The following is a 17,882-nucleotide window of genomic DNA, read 5'->3' as shown; positions in this document are numbered from 1 at the left end:
GTATAAAATAGAAGAAAGAGAAAGAATCACCCGATCGCGGAAGACAGATAGAATTTTCCAAGTATAAAATAGAAGTAAAAAAAGGGATTCCCCGAACAGGGACTCTAACCCTGGACCGTTAGGTTAAAAGCCTAACGCTCTACCGTCTGAGCTATCCGGGCTCATTCCGTTAGTTCCGATAAACAGATAAATTATTATAAGTATAAAATAGAAGAAAGAGAAAGAATCGCCCGATCGCGGAAGACAGATAGAATTTTCCAAGTATAAAATAGAAGTAAAAAAAGGGATCGCCCGAACAGGGACTCGAATCCTGGACCGTTAGGTTAAAAGCCTAACGCTCTACCTACAGAGCTATCCGGGCTCAATCCGTTAGTTTCGATAAACAGATAAAATATTATAAGTATAAAATAGAAGAAAGAGAAAGAATCACCCGATCGCGGAAGACAGATCGAATTTTCCAAGTATAAAATACAAGTTAAAAAAGGGATCGCCCGAACTGAGACTTGAGCCCTGGACCGTTAGGTTAAAAGCCTAACGCTCTACCTACAGAGCTATCCATGCTAAATCCGTTAGTGCCGATAAACAGATAAAATATTATAAGTATAAAATAGAAGAAAGAGAAAGAATCACCCGATCGCGGAAGACAGATCGAATTTTCCTAGTATAAAATACAAGTTAAAAAAGGGATCGCCCGAACTGAGACTTGAGCCCTGGACCGTTAGGTTAAAAGCCTAACGCTCTACCTACAGAGCTATCCGGGCTAAATCCGCTAGTGCCGATAAACAGATAAAATATTATAAGTATAAAATAGAAGAAAGAGAAAGAATCGCCCGATCGCGGAAGACAGATAGAATATTCCAAGTATAAAATACAAGTAAAGAAAGAGATCGCCCGAACAGGGACTCGAACCCTGGACCGTTAGGTTAAAAGCCTAACGCTCTACCAACTGAGCTATCCGGGCTCAAACCGTTAGTGCCGATAATCAGATAAAATATTATAAGTATAAAATAGAAGAAAGAGAAAGAATCGCCCGATTGCGGAAGACAGATAAAATATTCCAAGTTTAAAATACAATTAAAAAAAGAGATCGCCCGAAGAGTGACTCGAACCCTGGACCGTTAGGTTAAAAGCCTAACGCTCTACCGACTGAGCTATCCGGGCTCAATCCGTTAGTGCCGATAAACAGATAAAATATTATAAGTATAAAATAGAAGACAGAGAATGAATCGCCCGATCGCGGAAGACAGATAGAATTTTCCAAGTATAAAATAGAAGTAAAAAAAAGGGATCGCCCGAACAGGGACTCGAACCCTGGACCGTTAGGTTAAAAGCCTAACGCTCTACCGACTGAGCTATCCGGGCTCAATCCGTTAGTGCCGATAAACAGATAAAATATTATAAGTATAAAATAGAAGAAAGAGAAAGAATCGCCCGATCGCGGAAGACAGATAAATTATTCCAAGTATAAAATACAAGTAAAAAAAAGGGACCGCCCGAACAGGGACTCGAACCCTGGACCGTTAGGTTAAACGCCTAACGCTCTACCGACTGAGCTATCCGGGCTCAATCCGTTAGTGCCGATAAACAGATAAAATATTATAAGTATAAAATAGAAGAAAGAGAAAGAATCACCCGATCGCGGAAGACAGATCGAATTTTCCAAGTATAAAATACAAGTTAAAAAAGGGATCGCCCGAACTGAGACTTGAGCCCTGGACCGTTAGGTTAAAAGCCTAACGCTCTACCTACAGAGCTATCCGGGCTAAATCCGTTAGTGCCGATAAACAGATAAAATATTATAAGCATAAAATAGAAGAAAGAGAAAGAATCACCCGATCGCGGAAGACAGATCGAATTTTCCTAGTATAAAATACAAGTTAAAAAAGGGATCGCCCGAACTGAGACTTGAGCCCTGGACCGTTAGGTTAAAAGCCTAACGCTCTACCTACAGAGCTATCCGGGCTAAATCCGTTAGTGCCGATAAACAGATAAAATATTATAAGTATAAAATAGAAGAAAGAGAAAGAATCGCCCGATCGCGGAAGACAGATAGAATATTCCAAGTATAAAATACAAGTAAAGAAAGAGATCGCCCGAACAGGGACTCGAACCCTGGACCGTTAGGTTAAAAGCCTAACGCTCTACCGACTGAGCTATCTGGGCTCAAACCGTTAGTGCCGATAATCAGATAAAATATTATAAGTATAAAATAGAAGAAAGAGAAAGAATCGCCCGATTGCGGAAGACAGATAAAATATTCCAAGTTTAAAATACAAGTAAAAAAAGAGATCGCCCGAACAGTGACTCGAACCCTGGACCGTTAGGTTAAAAGCCTAACGCTCTACCGACTGAGCTATCCGGGCTCAATCCGTTAGTGCCGATAAACAGATAAAATATTATAAGTATAAAATAGAAGAAAGAGAAAGAATCGCCCGATCGCGGAAGGAAGACAAAATATTCCACGTATAAAATACAAGTAAAAAAAAAGGGATCGCCCGAACAGGGACTCGAACCCTGGACCGTTAGGTTAAAAGCCTAACGCTCTACCGACTGAGCTATCCGGGCTCATTCCGTTAGTTCCGATAAACAGATAAAATATTATAAGTATAAAATAGAAGAAAGAGAAAGAATCGCCCGATCGCGGAAGACAGATAGAATTTTCCAAGTATAAAATAGAAGTAAAAAAAGGGATCGCCCGAACAGGGACTCGAACCCTGGACCGTTAGGTTAAAAGCCTAACGTTCTACCTACAGAGCTATCCGGGCTCAATCCGTTAGTTTCGATAAACAGATAAAATATTATAAGTATAAAATAGAAGAAAGAGAAAGAATCACCCGATCGCGGAAGACAGATCGAATTTTCCAAGTATAAAATACAAGTTAAAAAAGGGATCGCCCGAACTGAGACTTGAGCCCTGGACCGTTAGGTTAAAAGCCTAACGCTCTACCTACAGAGCTATCCGGGCTAAATCCGTTAGTGCCGATAAACAGATAAAATATTATAAGTATAAAATAGAAGAAAGAGAAAGAATCACCCGATCGCGGAAGACAGATCGAATTTTCCTAGTATAAAATACAAGTTAAAAAAGGTATCGCCCGAACTGAGACTTGAGCCCTGGACCGTTAGGTTAAAAGCCTAACGCTCTACCTACAGAGCTATCCGGGCTAAATCCGTTAGTGCCGATAATCAGATAAAATATTATAAGTATAAAATAGAAGAAAGAGAAAGAATCGCCCGATCGCGGAAGACAGATAGAATATTCCAAGTATAAAATACAAGTAAAGAAAGAGATCGCCCGAACAGGGACTCGAACCCTGGACCGTTAGGTTAAAAGCCTAACGCTCTACCGACTGAGCTATCCGGGCTCAATCCGTTAGTGCCGATAAACAGATAAAATATTATAAGTATAAAATAGAAGAAAGAGAAAGAATCGCCCGATCGCGGAAGACAGATAAATTATTCCAAGTATAAAATACAAGTAAAAAAAAGGGACCGCCCGAACAGGGACTCGAATCCTGGACCGTTAGGTTAAAAGCCTAACGCTCTACCGACTGAGCTATCCGGGCTCAATCCGTTAGTGCCGATAAACAGATAAAATATTATAAGTATAAAATAGAAGACAGAGAATGAATCGCCCGATCGCGGAAGACAGATAGAATTTTCCAAGTATAAAATAGAAGTAAAAAAAAGGGATCGCCCGAACAGGGACTCGAACCCTGGACCGTTAGGTTAAAAGCCTAACGCTCTACCGACTGAGCTATCCGGGCTCAATCCGTTAGTGCCGATAAACAGATAAAATATTATAAGTATAAAATAGAAGAAAGAGAAAGAATCGCCCGATCGCGGAAGACAGATAAATTATTCCAAGTATAAAATACAAGTAAAAAAAAGGGACCGCCCGAACAGGGACTCGAACCCTGGACCGTTAGGTTAAACGCCTAACGCTCTACCGACTGAGCTATCCGGGCTCAATCCGTTAGTGCCGATAAACAGATAAAATATTATAAGTATAAAATAGAAGAAAGAGAAAGAATCACCCGATCGCGGAAGACAGATCGAATTTTCCAAGTATAAAATACAAGTTAAAAAAGGGATCGCCCGAACTGAGACTTGAGCCCTGGACCGTTAGGTTAAAAGCCTAACGCTCTACCTACAGAGCTATCCGGGCTAAATCCGTTAGTGCCGATAAACAGATAAAATATTATAAGTATAAAATAGAAGAAAGAGAAAGAATCACCCGATCGCGGAAGACAGATCGAATTTTCCAAGTATAAAATACAAGTTAAAAAAGGGATCGCCCGAACTGAGACTTGAGCCCTGGACCGTTAGGTTAAAAGCCTAACGCTCTACCTACAGAGCTATCCGGGCTAAATCCGTTAGTGCCGATAAACAGATAAAATATTATAAGTATAAAATAGAAGAAAGAGAAAGAATCACCCGATCGCGGAAGACAGATCGAATTTTCCTAGTATAAAATACAAGTTAAAAAAGGTATCGCCCGAACTGAGACTTGAGCCCTGGACCGTTAGGTTAAAAGCCTAACGCTCTACCTACAGAGCTATCCGGGCTAAATCCGTTAGTGCCGATAATCAGATAAAATATTATAAGTATAAAATAGAAGAAAGAGAAAGAATCGCCCGATCGCGGAAGACAGATAGAATATTCCAAGTATAAAATACAAGTAAAGAAAGAGATCGCCCGAACAGGGACTCGAACCCTGGACCGTTAGGTTAAAAGCCTAACGCTCTACCGACTGAGCTATCCGGGCTCAATCCGTTAGTGCCGATAAACAGATAAAATATTATAAGTATAAAATAGAAGAAAGAGAAAGAATCGCCCGATCGCGGAAGACAGATAAATTATTCCAAGTATAAAATACAAGTAAAAAAAAGGGACCGCCCGAACAGGGACTCGAATCCTGGACCGTTAGGTTAAAAGCCTAACGCTCTACCGACTGAGCTATCCGGGCTCAATCCGTTAGTGCCGATAAACAGATAAAATATTATAAGTATAAAATAGAAGACAGAGAATGAATCGCCCGATCGCGGAAGACAGATAGAATTTTCCAAGTATAAAATAGAAGTAAAAAAAAGGGATCGCCCGAACAGGGACTCGAACCCTGGACCGTTAGGTTAAAAGCCTAACGCTCTACCGACTGAGCTATCCGGGCTCAATCCGTTAGTGCCGATAAACAGATAAAATATTATAAGTATAAAATAGAAGAAAGAGAAAGAATCGCCCGATCGCGGAAGACAGATAAATTATTCCAAGTATAAAATACAAGTAAAAAAAAGGGACCGCCCGAACAGGGACTCGAACCCTGGACCGTTAGGTTAAACGCCTAACGCTCTACCGACTGAGCTATCCGGGCTCAATCCGTTAGTGCCGATAAACAGATAAAATATTATAAGTATAAAATAGAAGAAAGAGAAAGAATCACCCGATCGCGGAAGACAGATCGAATTTTCCAAGTATAAAATACAAGTTAAAAAAGGGATCGCCCGAACTGAGACTTGAGCCCTGGACCGTTAGGTTAAAAGCCTAACGCTCTACCTACAGAGCTATCCGGGCTAAATCCGTTAGTGCCGATAAACAGATAAAATATTATAAGTATAAAATAGAAGAAAGAGAAAGAATCACCCGATCGCGGAAGACAGATCGAATTTTCCTAGTATAAAATACAAGTTAAAAAAGGGATCGCCCGAACTGAGACTTGAGCCCTGGACCGTTAGGTTAAAAGCCTAACGCTCTACCTACAGAGCTATCCGGGCTAAATCCGTTAGTGCCGATAAACAGATAAAATATTATAAGTATAAAATAGAAGAAAGAGAAAGAATCGCCCGATCGCGGAAGACAGATAGAATATTCCAAGTATAAAATACAAGTAAAGAAAGAGATCGCCCGAACAGGGACTCGAACCCTGGACCGTTAGGTTAAAAGCCTAACGCTCTACCGACTGAGCTATCCGGGCTCAAACCGTTAGTGCCGATAATCAGATAAAATATTATAAGTATAAAATAGAAGAAAGAGAAAGAATCGCCCGATTGCGGAAGACAGATAAAATATTCCAAGTTTAAAATACAAGTAAAAAAAGAGATCGCCCGAACAGTGACTCGAACCCTGGACCGTTAGGTTAAAAGCCTAACGCTCTACCGACTGAGCTATCCGGGCTCAATCCGTTAGTGCCGATAAACAGATAAAATATTATAAGTATAAAATAGAAGAAAGAGAAAGAATCGCCCGATCGCGGAAGGAAGACAAAATATTCCACGTATAAAATACAAGTAAAAAAAAAGGGATCGCCCGAACAGGGACTCGAACCCTGGACCGTTAGGTTAAAAGCCTAACGCTCTACCGACTGAGCTATCCGGGCTCATTCCGTTAGTTCCGATAAACAGATAAAATATTATAAGTATAAAATAGAAGAAAGAGAAAGAATCGCCCGATCGCGGAAGACAGATAGAATTTTCCAAGTATAAAATAGAAGTAAAAAAAGGGATCGCCCGAACAGGGACTTGAACCCTGGACCGTTAGGTTAAAAGCCTAACGCTCTACCTACAGAGCTATCCGGGCTCAATCCGTTAGTTTCGATAAACAGATAAAATATTATAAGTATAAAATAGAAGAAAGAGAAAGAATCACCCGATCGCGGAAGACAGATCGAATTTTCCAAGTATAAAATACAAGTTAAAAAAGGGATCGCCCGAACTGAGACTTGAGCCCTGGACCGTTAGGTTAAAAGCCTAACGCTCTACCTACAGAGCTATCCGGGCTAAATCCGTTAGTGCCGATAAACAGATAAAATATTATAAGTATAAAATAGAAGAAAGAGAAAGAATCACCCGATCCCGGAAGACAGATCGAATTTTCCTAGTATAAAATACAAGTTAAAAAAGGGATCGCCCGAACTGAGACTTGAGCCCTGGACCGTTAGGTTAAAAGCCTAACGCTCTACCTACAGAGCTATCCGGGCTAAATCCGTTAGTGCCGATAAACAGATAAAATATTATAAGTATAAAATAGAAGAAAGAGAAAGAATCGCCCGATCGCGGAAGACAGATAGAATATTCCAAGTATAAAATACAAGTAAAGAAAGAGATCGCCCGAACAGGGACTCGAACCCTGGACCGTTAGGTTAAAAGCCTAACGCTCTACCGACTGAGCTATCCGGGCTCAAACCGTTAGTGCCGATAATCAGATAAAATATTATAAGTATAAAATAGAAGAAAGAGAAAGAATCGCCCGATTGCGGAAGACAGATAAAATATTCCAAGTTTAAAATACAAGTAAAAAAAGAGATCGCCCGAACAGTGACTCGAACCCTGGACCGTTAGGTTAAAAGCCTAACGCTCTACCGACTGAGCTATCCGGGCTCAATCCGTTAGTGCCGATAAACAGATAAAATATTATAAGTATAAAATAGAAGAAAGAAAGAATCGCCCGATCGCGGAAGGAAGACAAAATATTCCACGTATAAAATACAAGTAAAAAAAAAGGGATCGCCCGAACAGGGACTCGAACCCTGGACCGTTAGGTTAAAAGCCTAACGCTCTACCGACTGAACTATCCGGGCTCAATCCGTTAGTTCCGATAAAAAGATAAAATATTATAAGTATAAAATAGAAGAAACAGAAAGAATCACCCGATCGCGGAAGACAGATAGAATTTTCCAAGTATAAAATAGAAGTGAAAAAGGGGATCGTCCGAACAGAGACTCGAAACCTGGACCGTTAGGTTAAAACCCTAACGCTCTACCGACTGAGCTATCCGGGCTCAATCCGTTAGTGCCGATAAACAGATAAAATATTATAAGTATAAAATAGAAGAAAGAGAAAGAATCGCCCGATCGCGGAAGACAGATAAATTATTCCAAGTATAAAATACAAGTAAAAAAAAGGGACCGCCCGCACAGGGACTCGAATCCTGGACCGTTAGGTTAAAAGCCTAACGCTCTACCGACTGAGCTATCCGGGCTCAATCCGTTAGTGCCGATAAACAGATAAAATATTATAAGTATAAAATAGAAGACAGAGAATGAATCGCCCGATCGCGGAAGACAGATAGAATTTTCCAAGTATAAAATAGAAGTAAAAAAAAGGGATCGCCCGAACAGGGACTCGAACCCTGAACCGTTAGGTTAAAAGCCTAACGCTCTACCGACTGAGCTATCCGGGCTCAATCCGTTAGTGCCGATAAACAGATAAAATATTATAAGTATAAAATAGAAGAAAGAGAAAGAATCGCCCGATCGCGGAAGACAGATAAAATATTCCAAGTATAAAATACAAGTAAAAAAAAGGGACCGCCCGAACAGGGACTCGAACCCTGGACCGTTAGGTTAAACGCCTAACGCTCTACCGACTGAGCTATCCGGGCTCAATCCGTTAGTGCCGATAAAAAGATAAAATATTATAAGTATAAAATAGAAGACAGAGAATGAATCGCCCGATCGCGGAAGACAGATAGAATTTTCCAAGTATAAAATAGAATTAAAAAAAGGGATCGCCCGAACAGGGACTCGAACCCTGGACCGTTAGGTTAAAAGCCTAACGCTCTACCGACTGAGCTATCCGGGCTCATTCCGTTAGTTCCGATAAAAAGATAAAATATTATAAGTATAAAATAGAAGAAAGAGAAAGAATCGCCCGATCGCGGAAGACAGATAGAATTTTCCATGTATAAAATAGAAGTAAAAAAAGGGATCGCCCGAACAGGGACTCGAACCCTGGACCGTTAGGTTAAAATCCTAACGCTCTACCGACTGAGCTATCCGGGCTCAATCCGTTAGTGCCGATAAACAGATAAAATATTATAAGTATAAAAAAGAAGAAAGAGAAAGAATCGCCCGATCGCGGAAGACAGATAGAATTTTCCAAGTACAAAATAGAAGTAAAAAAAGGGATCGCCCGAGCAGGGACTCGAACCCTGGACCGTTAGTTTAAAAGCCTAACGCTCTACCGACTGAGCTATCCGAGCTCAATCTGTTAGTTCCGATAAAAAGATAAAATATTATAAGTATAAAATAGAAGAAAGAGAAAGAATCGCCGGATCGCGGAAGACAGATAGAATTTTCCAAGTATAAAATACAAGTTAAAAAAGGGATCGCCCGAACAGAGACTCGAACCCTGGACCGTTAGGTTAAAAGCCTAACGCTCTACCTACAGAGCTATCCGGGCTCAATACGTTAGTGCCGATAAACAGATCAAATATTATAAGCATAAAATTGAAGAAAGAGAAAGAATCGCCCGATCGCGGAAGACAGATAGAATATTCCAAGTATAAAATACAAGTAAAGAAAGAGATCGCCCGAACAGGGACTCGAACCCTGGACCGTTAGGTTAAAAGCCTAACGCTCTACCGACTGAGCTATCCGGGCTCAATCCGTTAGTTCCGATAAAAAGATAAAATATTATAAGTATGAAATAGAAGAAAGAGAAAGAATCGCCCGATCGCGGAAGACAGATAGAATTTTCCAAGTATAAAATAGAAGTAAAAAAAGAGATCGCCCGAACAGGGACTCGAACCCTGGACCGTTAGGTTAAAAGACTAACGCTCTACCGACTGAGCTATCCGGGCTCAATCCGTTAGTTCCGATAAAAAGATAAAATATTATAAGTATAAAATAGAAGAAAGAGAAAGAATCGCCCGATCGCGGAAGACAGATAGAATTTTCCAAGTATAAAATAGAAGTAAAAAAAGGGATCGCCCGAACAGGGACTCGAACCCTGGACCGTTAGGTTAAAAGCCTAACGCTCTAACGACTGAGCTATCCGGGCTCAATCCGTTAGTTCCGATAAAAAGATAAAATATTATAAGTATAAAATAGAAGAAAGAGAAAGAATCACCCGATCGCGGAAGACAGATAGAATTTTCCAAGTATAAAATAGAAGTAAAAAAAGGGATTCCCCGAACAGGGACTCTAACCCTGGACCGTTAGGTTAAAAGCCTAACGCTCTACCGTCTGAGCTATCCGGGCTCATTCCGTTAGTTCCGATAAACAGATAAAATATTATAAGTATAAAATAGAAGAAAGAGAAAGAATCGCCCGATCGCGGAAGACAGATAGAATTTTCCAAGTATAAAATAGAAGTAAAAAAAGGGATCGCCCGAACAGGGACTCGAATCCTGAACCGTTAGGTTAAAAGCCTAAAGCTCTACCTACAGAGCTATCCGGGCTCAATCCGTTAGTTTCGATAAACAGATAAAATATTATAAGTATAAAATAGAAGAAAGAGAAAGAATCACCCGATCGCGGAAGACAGATCGAATTTTCCAAGTATAAAATACAAGTTAAAAAAGGGATCGCCCGAACTGAGACTTGAGCCCTGGACCGTTAGGTTAAAAGCCTAACGCTCTACCTACAGAGCTATCCGGGCTAAATCCGTTAGTGCCGATAAACAGATAAAATATTATAAGTATAAAATAGAAGAAAGAGAAAGAATCGCCCGATCGCGGAAGACAGATAGAATATTCCAAGTATAAAATACAAGTAAAGAAAGAGATCGCCCGAACAGGGACTCGAACCCTGGACCGTTAGGTTAAAAGCCTAACGCTCTACCGACTGAGATATCCGGGCTCAAACCGTTAGTGCCGATAATCAGATAAAATATTATAAGTATAAAATAGAAGAAAGAGAAAGAATCGCCCGATTGCGGAAGACAGATAAAATATTCCAAGTTTAAAATACAAGTAAAAAAAGAGATCGCCCGAACAGTGACTCGAACCCTGGACCGTTAGGTTAAAAGCCTAACGCTCTACCGACTGAGCTATCCGGGCTCAATCCGTTAGTGCCGATAAACAGATAAAATATTATAAGTATAAAATAGAAGAAAGAGAAAGAATCGCCCGATCGCGGAAGGAAGACAAAATATTCCACGTATAAAATACAAGTAAAAAAAAGGGATCGCCCGAACAGGGACTCGAACCCTGGACCGTTAGGTTAAAAGCCTAACGCTCTACCGACTGAACTATCCGGGCTCAATCCGTTAGTTCCGATAAAAAGATAAAATATTATAAGTATAAAATAGAAGAAACAGAAAGAATCACCCGATCGCGGAAGACAGATAGAATTTTCCAAGTATAAAATAGAAGTAAAAAAAGGGATCGTCCGAACAGAGACTCGAACCCTCGACCGTTAGGTTAAAACCCTAACGCTCTACCGACTGAGCTATCCGGGCTCAATCCGTTAGTGCCGATAAACAGATAAAATATTATAAGTATTAAATAGAAGAAAGAGAAAGAATCGCCCGATCGCGGAAGACAGATAAATTATTCCAAGTATAAAATACAAGTAAAAAAAAGGGACCGCCCGAACAGGGACTCGAACCCTGGACCGTTAGGTTAAAAGCCTAACGCTCTACCGACTGAGCTATCCGGGCTCAAACCGTTAGTGCCGATAAACAGATAAAATATTATAAGTATAAAATAGAAGACAGAGAATGAATCGCCCGATCGCGGAAGACAGATAGAATTTTCCAAGTATAAAATAGAAGTAAAAAAAGGGATCGCCCGAACAGGGACTCGAACCCTGGACCGTTAGGTTAAAAGCCTAACGCTCTACCGACTGAGCTATCCGGGCTCAATCCGTTAGTGCCGATAAACAGATAAAATATTATAAGTATAAAATAGAAGAAAGAGAAAGAATCGCCCGATCGCGGAAGACAGATAAATTATTCCAAGTATAAAATACAAGTAAAAAAAAGGGACCGCCCGAACAGGGACTCGAACCCTGGACCGTTAGGTTAAAAGCCTAACGCTCTACCGACTGAGCTATCCGGGCTCAATCCGTTAGTGCCGATAAACAGATAAAATATTATAAGTATAAAATAGAAGACAGAGAATGAATCGCCCGATCGCGGAAGACAGATAGAATTTTCCAAGTATAAAATAGAATTAAAAAAAGTTATCGCCCGAACAGGGACTCGAACCCTGGACCGTTAGGTTAAAAGCCTAACGCTCTACCGACTGAGCTATCCGGGCTCAATCCGTTAGTACCGATAAAAAGATAAAATATTATAAGTATAAAATAGAAGAAAGAGAAAGAGTCGCCCGATCGCGGAAGACAGATAGAATTTTCCATGTATAAAATAGAAGTAAAAAAAGGGATCGCCCGAACAGGGACTCGAACCCTGGACCGTTAGGTTAAAAGCCTAACGCTCTACCGACTGAGCTATCCGGGCTCAATCCGTTAGTGCCGATAAACAGATAAAATATTATAAGTATAAAAAAGAAGAAAGAGAAAGACTCGCCCGATCGCGGAAGACAGATAGAATTTTCCAAGTACAAAATAGAAGTAAAAAAAGGGATCGCCCGAACAGGGACTCGAACCCTGGACCGTTAGGTTAAAAGCCTAACGCTCTACCGACTGAGCTATCCGAGCTCAATCCGTTAGTACCGATAAAAAGATAAAATATTATAAGTATAAAATAGAAGAAAGAGAAAGAATCGCCGGATCGCGGAAGACAGATAGAATTTTCCAAGTATAAAATACAAGTTAAAAAAGGGATCGCCCGAACAGAGACTCGAACCCTGGACCGTTAGGTTAAAAGCCTAACGCTCTACCTACAGAGCTATCCGGGCTCAATCCGTTAGTGCCGATAAACAGATCAAATATTATAAGTATAAAATTGAAGAAAGAGAAAGAATCGCCCGATCGCGGAAGACAGATAGAATATTCCAAGTATAAAATACAAGTAAAGAAAGAGATCGCCCGAACAGGGACTCGAACCCTGGACCGTTACGTTAAAAGCCTAACGCTCTACCGACTGAGCTATCCGGGCTCAATCCGCTAGTGCCGATAAACAAATAAAATATTATCTGTATGATATAGAAGAAACAGAAAGAATCCCCAATCGCGGAAGACAGATAAAATATTCCAAGTATAAAATACAAGTAAAAAAAGGGATCGCCCGAACAGGAACTCGAACCCTGGACCGTTAGGTAAAAAGCCTACCGCTCTACCGACTGAGCTATCCGGTCTCAATCCGTTAGTGCCGATAAACAGATAAAATATTATAAGTATAAAATAGAAGAAAGAGCAAGAATCGCCCGATCGCGGAAGACAGTCAAAATATTCCAAGTATAAAATACAAGTAAAACAAGGGATCGCCCGAACAGGGACTCGAACCCTGAACCGTTAGGTTAAAAGCCTAACGCTCTACCAACTGAGCTATCCGGGCTCAATCCGTTAGTGCCGATAAACAGATAAAATATTATAAGTATAAAATAGAAGAAAGAGAAAGAATCGCCCGATCGCGGAAGACAGACAAAATATTCCAAGTATAAAATAGAAGTAAAAAAAGAGATCGCCCGAACAGTGACTCGAACCCTGGACCGTTAGGTTAAAAGCCTAACGCTCTACCGACTGAGCTATCCGGGCTCAATCCGTTAGTGCCGATAAACAGATAAAATATTATAAGTATAAAATAGAAGAAAGAAAGAATCGCCCGATCGCGGAAGGAAGACAAAATATTCCACGTATAAAATACAAGTAAAAAAAAAGGGATCGCCCGAACAGGGACTCGAACCCTGGACCGTTAGGTTAAAAGCCTAACGCTCTACCGACTGAACTATCCGGGCTCAATCCGTTAGTTCCGATAAAAAGATAAAATATTATAAGTATAAAATAGAAGAAACAGAAAGAATCACCCGATCGCGGAAGACAGATAGAATTTTCCAAGTATAAAATAGAAGTAAAAAAGGGGATCGTCCGAACAGAGACTCGAAACCTGGACCGTTAGGTTAAAACCCTAACGCTCTACCGACTGAGCTATCCGGGCTCAATCCGTTAGTGCCGATAAACAGATAAAATATTATAAGTATAAAATAGAAGAAAGAGAAAGAATCGCCCGATCGCGGAAGACAGATAAATTATTCCAAGTATAAAATACAAGTAAAAAAAAGGGACCGCCCGCACAGGGACTCGAATCCTGGACCGTTAGGTTAAAAGCCTAACGCTCTACCGACTGAGCTATCCGGGCTCAATCCGTTAGTGCCGATAAACAGATAAAATATTATAAGTATAAAATAGAAGACAGAGAATGAATCGCCCGATCGCGGAAGACAGATAGAATTTTCCAAGTATAAAATAGAAGTAAAAAAAAGGGATCGCCCGAACAGGGACTCGAACCCTGAACCGTTAGGTTAAAAGCCTAACGCTCTACCGACTGAGCTATCCGGGCTCAATCCGTTAGTGCCGATAAACAGATAAAATATTATAAGTATAAAATAGAAGAAAGAGAAAGAATCGCCCGATCGCGGAAGACAGATAAATTATTCCAAGTATAAAATACAAGTAAAAAAAAGGGACCGCCCGAACAGGGACTCGAACCCTGGACCGTTAGGTTAAACGCCTAACGCTCTACCGACTGAGCTATCCGGGCTCAATCCGTTAGTGCCGATAAAAAGATAAAATATTATAAGTATAAAATAGAAGACAGAGAATGAATCGCCCGATCGCGGAAGACAGATAGAATTTTCCAAGTATAAAATAGAATTAAAAAAAGGGATCGCCCGAACAGGGACTCGAACCCTGGACCGTTAGGTTAAAAGCCTAACGCTCTACCGACTGAGCTATCCGGGCTCAATCCGTTAGTTCCGATAAAAAGATAAAATATTATAAGTATAAAATAGAAGAAAGAGAAAGAATCGCCCGATCGCGGAAGACAGATAGAATTTTCCATGTATAAAATAGAAGTAAAAAAAGGGATCGCCCGAACAGGGACTCGAACCCTGGACCGTTAGGTTAAAATCCTAACGCTCTACCGACTGAGCTATCCGGGCTCAATCCGTTAGTGCCGATAAACAGATAAAATATTATAAGTATAAAAAAGAAGAAAGAGAAAGAATCGCCCGATCGCGGAAGACAGATAGAATTTTCCAAGTACAAAATAGAAGTAAAAAAAGGGATCGCCCGAGCAGGGACTCGAACCCTGGACCGTTAGTTTAAAAGCCTAACGCTCTACCGACTGAGCTATCCGAGCTCAATCTGTTAGTTCCGATAAAAAGATAAAATATTATAAGTATAAAATAGAAGAAAGAGAAAGAATCGCCGGATCGCGGAAGACAGATAGAATTTTCCAAGTATAAAATACAAGTTAAAAAAGGGATCGCCCGAACAGAGACTCGAACCCTGGACCGTTAGGTTAAAAGCCTAACGCTCTACCTACAGAGCTATCCGGGCTCAATACGTTAGTGCCGATAAACAGATCAAATATTATAAGCATAAAATTGAAGAAAGAGAAAGAATCGCCCGATCGCGGAAGACAGATAGAATATTCCAAGTATAAAATACAAGTAAAGAAAGAGATCGCCCGAACAGGGACTCGAACCCTGGACCGTTAGGTTAAAAGCCTAACGCTCTACCGACTGAGCTATCCGGGCTCAATCCGTTAGTTCCGATAAAAAGATAAAATATTATAAGTATGAAATAGAAGAAAGAGAAAGAATCGCCCGATCGCGGAAGACAGATAGAATTTTCCAAGTATAAAATAGAAGTAAAAAAAGAGATCGCCCGAACAGGGACTCGAACCCTGGACCGTTAGGTTAAAAGACTAACGCTCTACCGACTGAGCTATCCGGGCTCAATCCGTTAGTTCCGATAAAAAGATAAAATATTATAAGTATAAAATAGAAGAAAGAGAAAGAATCGCCCGATCGCGGAAGACAGATAGAATTTTCCAAGTATAAAATAGAAGTAAAAAAAGGGATCGCCCGAACAGGGACTCGAACCCTGGACCGTTAGGTTAAAAGCCTAACGCTCTAACGACTGAGCTATCCGGGCTCAATCCGTTAGTTCCGATAAAAAGATAAAATATTATAAGTATAAAATAGAAGAAAGAGAAAGAATCACCCGATCGCGGAAGACAGATAGAATTTTCCAAGTATAAAATAGAAGTAAAAAAAGGGATTCCCCGAACAGGGACTCTAACCCTGGACCGTTAGGTTAAAAGCCTAACGCTCTACCGTCTGAGCTATCCGGGCTCATTCCGTTAGTTCCGATAAACAGATAAAATATTATAAGTATAAAATAGAAGAAAGAGAAAGAATCGCCCGATCGCGGAAGACAGATAGAATTTTCCAAGTATAAAATAGAAGTAAAAAAAGGGATCGCCCGAACAGGGACTCGAATCCTGGACCGTTAGGTTAAAATCCTAACGCTCTACCGACTGAGCTATCCGGGCTCAATCCGTTAGTGCCGATAAACAGATAAAATATTATAAGTATAAAAAAGAAGAAAGAGAAAGAATCGCCCGATCGCGGAAGACAGATAGAATTTTCCAAGTACAAAATAGAAGTAAAAAAAGGGATCGCCCGAGCAGGGACTCGAACCCTGGACCGTTAGTTTAAAAGACTAACGCTCTACCGACTGAGCTATCCGAGCTCAATCTGTTAGTTCCGATAAAAAGATAAAATATTATAAGTATAAAATAGAAGAAAGAGAAAGAATCGCCGGATCGCGGAAGACAGATAGAATTTTCCAAGTATAAAATACAAGTTAAAAAAGGGATCGCCCGAACAGAGACTCGAACCCTGGACCGTTAGGTTAAAAGCCTAACGCTCTACCTACAGAGCTATCCGGGCTCAATACGTTAGTGCCGATAAACAGATCAAATATTATAAGCATAAAATTGAAGAAAGAGAAAGAATCGCCCGATCGCGGAAGACAGATAGAATATTCCAAGTATAAAATACAAGTAAAGAAAGAGATCGCCCGAACAGGGACTCGAACCCTGGACCGTTAGGTTAAAAGCCTAACGCTCTACCGACTGAGCTATCCGGGCTCAATCCGTTAGTTCCGATAAAAAGATAAAATATTATAAGTATGAAATAGAAGAAAGAGAAAGAATCGCCCGATCGCGGAAGACAGATAGAATTTTCCAAGTATAAAATAGAAGTAAAAAAAGAGATCGCCCGAACAGGGACTCGAACCCTGGACCGTTAGGTTAAAAGACTAACGCTCTACCGACTGAGCTATCCGGGCTCAATCCGTTAGTTCCGATAAAAAGATAAAATATTATAAGTATAAAATAGAAGAAAGAGAAAGAATCGCCCGATCGCGGAAGACAGATAGAATTTTCCAAGTATAAAATAGAAGTAAAAAAAGGGATCGCCCGAACAGGGACTCGAACCCTGGACCGTTAGGTTAAAAGCCTAACGCTCTAACGACTGAGCTATCCGGGCTCAATCCGTTAGTTCCGATAAAAAGATAAAATATTATAAGTATAAAATAGAAGAAAGAGAAAGAATCACCCGATCGCGGAAGACAGATAGAATTTTCCAAGTATAAAATAGAAGTAAAAAAAGGGATTCCCCGAACAGGGACTCTAACCCTGGACCGTTAGGTTAAAAGCCTAACGCTCTACCGTCTGAGCTATCCGGGCTCATTCCGTTAGTTCCGATAAACAGATAAAATATTATAAGTATAAAATAGAAGAAAGAGAAAGAATCGCCCGATCGCGGAAGACAGATAGAATTTTCCAAGTATAAAATAGAAGTAAAAAAAGGGATCGCCCGAACAGGGACTCGAATCCTGGACCGTTAGGTTAAAAGCCTAAAGCTCTACCTACAGAGCTATCCGGGCTCAATCCGTTAGTTTCGATAAACAGATAAAATATTATAAGTATAAAATAGAAGAAAGAGAAAGAATCACCCGATCGCGGAAGACAGATCGAATTTTCCAAGTATAAAATACAAGTTAAAAAAGGGATCGCCCGAACTGAGACTTGAGCCCTGGACCGTTAGGTTAAAAGCCTAACGCTCTACCTACAGAGCTATCCGGGCTAAATCCGTTAGTGCCGATAAACAGATAAAATATTATAAGTATAAAATAGAAGAAAGAGAAAGAATCGCCCGATCGCGGAAGACAGATAGAATATTCCAAG

General features: G+C 40.5%; 20 non-coding genes across 20 annotated transcripts; all 20 read right to left on the bottom strand.

Moving 5' to 3' along the window:
* Positions 1-888: 888 nt before the first annotated feature.
* Positions 889-961, bottom strand: TRNAK-UUU (transfer RNA lysine (anticodon UUU)). The gene has a single exon. It is a non-coding gene; the product is annotated as a tRNA-Lys (tRNA).
* Positions 962-1,289: 328 nt separating this feature from the next.
* Positions 1,290-1,362, bottom strand: TRNAK-UUU (transfer RNA lysine (anticodon UUU)). The gene has a single exon. It is a non-coding gene; the product is annotated as a tRNA-Lys (tRNA).
* Positions 1,363-2,492: 1,130 nt separating this feature from the next.
* Positions 2,493-2,565, bottom strand: TRNAK-UUU (transfer RNA lysine (anticodon UUU)). Its single transcript has one exon. It is a non-coding gene; the product is annotated as a tRNA-Lys (tRNA).
* Positions 2,566-3,292: 727 nt separating this feature from the next.
* On the bottom strand, positions 3,293-3,365 carry TRNAK-UUU (transfer RNA lysine (anticodon UUU)). The gene has a single exon. It is a non-coding gene; the product is annotated as a tRNA-Lys (tRNA).
* A 329-nt stretch (positions 3,366-3,694) lies between these two features.
* On the bottom strand, positions 3,695-3,767 carry TRNAK-UUU (transfer RNA lysine (anticodon UUU)). Its single transcript has one exon. It is a non-coding gene; the product is annotated as a tRNA-Lys (tRNA).
* A 928-nt stretch (positions 3,768-4,695) lies between these two features.
* On the bottom strand, positions 4,696-4,768 carry TRNAK-UUU (transfer RNA lysine (anticodon UUU)). Its single transcript has one exon. It is a non-coding gene; the product is annotated as a tRNA-Lys (tRNA).
* Positions 4,769-5,097: 329 nt separating this feature from the next.
* TRNAK-UUU (transfer RNA lysine (anticodon UUU)) lies at positions 5,098-5,170 on the bottom strand. The gene has a single exon. It is a non-coding gene; the product is annotated as a tRNA-Lys (tRNA).
* Positions 5,171-5,898: 728 nt separating this feature from the next.
* On the bottom strand, positions 5,899-5,971 carry TRNAK-UUU (transfer RNA lysine (anticodon UUU)). Its single transcript has one exon. It is a non-coding gene; the product is annotated as a tRNA-Lys (tRNA).
* A 329-nt stretch (positions 5,972-6,300) lies between these two features.
* On the bottom strand, positions 6,301-6,373 carry TRNAK-UUU (transfer RNA lysine (anticodon UUU)). The gene has a single exon. It is a non-coding gene; the product is annotated as a tRNA-Lys (tRNA).
* A 727-nt stretch (positions 6,374-7,100) lies between these two features.
* Positions 7,101-7,173, bottom strand: TRNAK-UUU (transfer RNA lysine (anticodon UUU)). Its single transcript has one exon. It is a non-coding gene; the product is annotated as a tRNA-Lys (tRNA).
* Positions 7,174-8,503: 1,330 nt separating this feature from the next.
* On the bottom strand, positions 8,504-8,576 carry TRNAK-UUU (transfer RNA lysine (anticodon UUU)). The gene has a single exon. It is a non-coding gene; the product is annotated as a tRNA-Lys (tRNA).
* Positions 8,577-9,303: 727 nt separating this feature from the next.
* On the bottom strand, positions 9,304-9,376 carry TRNAK-UUU (transfer RNA lysine (anticodon UUU)). Its single transcript has one exon. It is a non-coding gene; the product is annotated as a tRNA-Lys (tRNA).
* A 1,929-nt stretch (positions 9,377-11,305) lies between these two features.
* TRNAK-UUU (transfer RNA lysine (anticodon UUU)) lies at positions 11,306-11,378 on the bottom strand. The gene has a single exon. It is a non-coding gene; the product is annotated as a tRNA-Lys (tRNA).
* A 127-nt stretch (positions 11,379-11,505) lies between these two features.
* On the bottom strand, positions 11,506-11,578 carry TRNAK-UUU (transfer RNA lysine (anticodon UUU)). Its single transcript has one exon. It is a non-coding gene; the product is annotated as a tRNA-Lys (tRNA).
* Positions 11,579-11,706: 128 nt separating this feature from the next.
* TRNAK-UUU (transfer RNA lysine (anticodon UUU)) lies at positions 11,707-11,779 on the bottom strand. The gene has a single exon. It is a non-coding gene; the product is annotated as a tRNA-Lys (tRNA).
* Positions 11,780-11,906: 127 nt separating this feature from the next.
* Positions 11,907-11,979, bottom strand: TRNAK-UUU (transfer RNA lysine (anticodon UUU)). The gene has a single exon. It is a non-coding gene; the product is annotated as a tRNA-Lys (tRNA).
* A 127-nt stretch (positions 11,980-12,106) lies between these two features.
* Positions 12,107-12,179, bottom strand: TRNAK-UUU (transfer RNA lysine (anticodon UUU)). The gene has a single exon. It is a non-coding gene; the product is annotated as a tRNA-Lys (tRNA).
* Positions 12,180-14,508: 2,329 nt separating this feature from the next.
* Positions 14,509-14,581, bottom strand: TRNAK-UUU (transfer RNA lysine (anticodon UUU)). Its single transcript has one exon. It is a non-coding gene; the product is annotated as a tRNA-Lys (tRNA).
* A 727-nt stretch (positions 14,582-15,308) lies between these two features.
* TRNAK-UUU (transfer RNA lysine (anticodon UUU)) lies at positions 15,309-15,381 on the bottom strand. The gene has a single exon. It is a non-coding gene; the product is annotated as a tRNA-Lys (tRNA).
* A 1,327-nt stretch (positions 15,382-16,708) lies between these two features.
* Positions 16,709-16,781, bottom strand: TRNAK-UUU (transfer RNA lysine (anticodon UUU)). The gene has a single exon. It is a non-coding gene; the product is annotated as a tRNA-Lys (tRNA).
* Between the last annotated feature and the right edge of the window lie 1,101 nt (positions 16,782-17,882).

This window comes from Parasteatoda tepidariorum, chromosome 2 (assembly GCF_982258835.1).
Source record: "Parasteatoda tepidariorum strain Cologne lab strain chromosome 2, Ptep-v5.0, whole genome shotgun sequence".
In the NCBI taxonomy this organism is placed as follows: domain Eukaryota; kingdom Metazoa; phylum Arthropoda; class Arachnida; order Araneae; family Theridiidae; genus Parasteatoda; species Parasteatoda tepidariorum.
Note: the sequence above shows the minus strand (reverse complement) of the source record. Positions and strands in the feature narration are given on the sequence as shown.